Below are 3,114 nucleotides of genomic sequence, written 5' to 3' on the forward strand. Positions count from 1 at the left end.
TGGGGGTTTTTAAGAGGAGGTTAGATGAACACCTTGCTGGGGTCGTTTGACTCCAGTACTCTTTCCTGCCATGGCAGGGGGTCGGACTAGATGATCTGCTCAGGTCCCTTCCGACCCTAGAAACTATGAAACTATTTTCTCACTCCCACAGCAGTTTTTTTTCAATAAGATAAGGAGCAATCTTTCTATTACACACATCTTGTTTGCTAAGAACACCACACTGGGTCAATCAGCATTTGTCCTTGGTCAGAGATAAAGGGCAAGACATTTTTTATATTGCTAGAAACATTGACAAATCAAAATCAGGTGCAGAAATGCTCTTTCCCCCCTGTATTTTAAAGTTGATCAGTCATTTTTTATGGCATGTGAAAGTCATGACCAGGCATTATGATAGAACAGTCTGCTCCTAATAGAAAGCATGCCTTGGATGGGACACCAATAAAGTATTTTCATTACATTTTATTACACTACCTTTTACAACACAAGACAAATTTTTCTTCAGTTAAATATGTCATTAAAATTTCCAGAAAAATAGTACATTTTCTGGAATAGAGAACAGCTGCACCTATTTCTTGTATACTTGGCCAATGCAAAGGTCATGTTACCATTCCTGTATGGGAACAGTATGAAATCCCACAATGAATAAGTGTGTTTTGCTAGGAAATGCTTGCATGTGGATCCGGAGGGAAAAAAAGTAGTGCATGGGGACAAGAGCACATCATGTGCTCGCTTGCTTGTACTTAAAACAAAATTCTGCTCTTGCTTACCTGGTCTGACTCCTGCTCACTCCAGCAACAGTTCTGCCACAGAGACTCGGCTCATCCTTAATCTCTGTACACCGGCCCAGTCTAACTTTTCCTCACTCTGTAGTTTAATTCCTCAAAATATTCCTTCCAGATCTTCTTCCACTCTGTTGCTTTAGTTTTTCCCAGTATATGCTTACGCTATGAACCCTTCCCCAAACCTGAAATTCAATTATGTGTCTGCTCCCCTATTTTTGCTCCCTGAGCATGAGATGCCCAAGCTCAAGCCCACACAAAGGGCTGTTATCAACCCCAACTGGAGCCCATAAAAAGGGCTCTTACCAGCTATCCCCACAGACCACAAAGTCCTCCAAAAATCATGAAGGGCTGGTCACATGGGAAGCCAACTTGTTTTCCCAACACATGGCTTAGCAGTTGTGCTCTGGAAAGGGAAAAAGGCACAGAGCCCCAGCACCTGTGACCTGTTCATAACCTCCACTGTTTTCTTTTCACAGCAGCTGCATGCTGGTTTGTTATGGGAAGGTAGTTCAGGAATATGGGCTAATTGGCACCAAGGCATTTGTTGGGAGAAACAGAAGAAGAGAAGACATGCAAACCCAACGGGTTGTGTGACTAATACAGAGAAAAGCGTGACAATTTCCTTCAAGTAAACAAAAGGACAGGAAAGTGCTGCTTAGTCGTCTTGGCAGTCCTTTGAAAAAACATCCAGAAAGATCTGTAACACCGTTCGCAGTGTCCCCAAACAGAGGGGTAGAGCTCCCCTCTGTTCCCTTCCTGTTAGTTTGTTCCCAACACAGCACAGTAATCACTTAAAGGTTATAAAGACTGCTCAGGCATTTCTGCACATCAGTCACTGGATCAAGCAAAATAAGCAAGAGTCTTATCTTGGGACAGCCATTTGTGCCCTTTATTATCACTGCAGGATGAAGAGGAAGTTTGCATTTTTCTTTTTTAACTTGGCATATGACCTTTTGGCTTTTTTTAACTTGGCATATGACATCTTGACCAAATCTGAAGATGCTACATGAAGCCCATAACATAGGAAAGGAAAGGACATCCTGGGTTATCAACTTTAGTTCTCTGCTACTGCAGGTAACCACATTAAAAAAGAACCCTTCCATAAATCAATCAAGCCGATCTCAAAAGCAGTTGTGTGACTACTCCAGCCACTCCTTGTGGAAGGCTGTTCCAGAGCTTCACTTTCAGATAATCATACAGAACAGGGCTGGAAGGGATATCGAGGAGACCATCTAGTCCAACACTATATGCTCAGGACAGGAATAGCCCTATCTAAACTATCTCATCCTAGTGTTGGTCTGACCTGTTCTTAAAAGCTTCCAATGATGGAGATTCCACAACCGCTTTGGGCAAATAGCTCTAGTGTTTAACTATCCTTATAGTTTAAAAAGTTGACACCTACATCTAAATTTGGCACTGACCTATTGATAACTGCTTTTTCAGCACAGTGATCCAACCAGTTGTGCACCCACCCACAGTTTGATCTGGAGCACATTCTTTAACTTGGCAATAAGAAAGTCATGGAAAACCGTGTTGAACACCTTGGTAAAGTTGAGCTAGAACACATTCACTGTTCTCCCCATCTATAGAGCCTCTCACCTTGTCACAGAGAAAAATCAAGTTGGTCAAGTAGCATCCCAAATTAAAGATAACAAAAAATTGTTTTTCAGATATATAGGAAGTAAAAGGAAGGCCCAGGGCAGTATAGGACCACTACTGAATGGGCAAAAGCAATTGGTGACAGACAGGGAGGACAAGGTTGAACTCCTCAGTGAGTTCTTTGCCTCAGTCTTCCTAAACGAGGGGCAAGACAAGTCTCACATAGTAGAGAGGCAACAGCTTGGCACCAGACTACCAAGCGCTGACCCTGAGATGGTGCAGAGTCACTTGGAAGGACTGGATGTGTTTAAGTCAGCAGGCCTGGATGAGCTCCATCCGAGGGTACTGAAGGCACTGGCTGATATCATTGCACAGCCACTGGCAAGAATATTTGAGCACTCGTGGTGCACGGGACAGGTGCTGGAGGACTGGAAAAGGGCCAATGTGGTCCCTATTTTCAAGAAGGGGAGGAAGCAGGATCCAGGCAACTATAGGCCAGTCAGCCTCACCTCCATCCTTGGCAAAGTCTTTGAAAAGATTATTAAGGCTCATATATGTGAGGGCCCAGCAGCAAAAATTATGCTGAGGGGAAACCAGCACAGCTTCGTAGCAGGTAGATCATGCTCAACTAATCTAGTCACTTTTTATGACCAGCTTACAAAACACCTCGACACAGGAGTAGGGGTTGATATAATTTACTTAGACTTCAGGAAGGCCTTTGATACGGTATCCC

Source organism: Gavialis gangeticus, unplaced genomic scaffold (genome assembly GCF_001723915.1).
Source record: "Gavialis gangeticus isolate Ggan-Ray unplaced genomic scaffold, GavGan_comp1, whole genome shotgun sequence".
NCBI classification, from domain to species: Eukaryota; Metazoa; Chordata; order Crocodylia; family Gavialidae; genus Gavialis; species Gavialis gangeticus.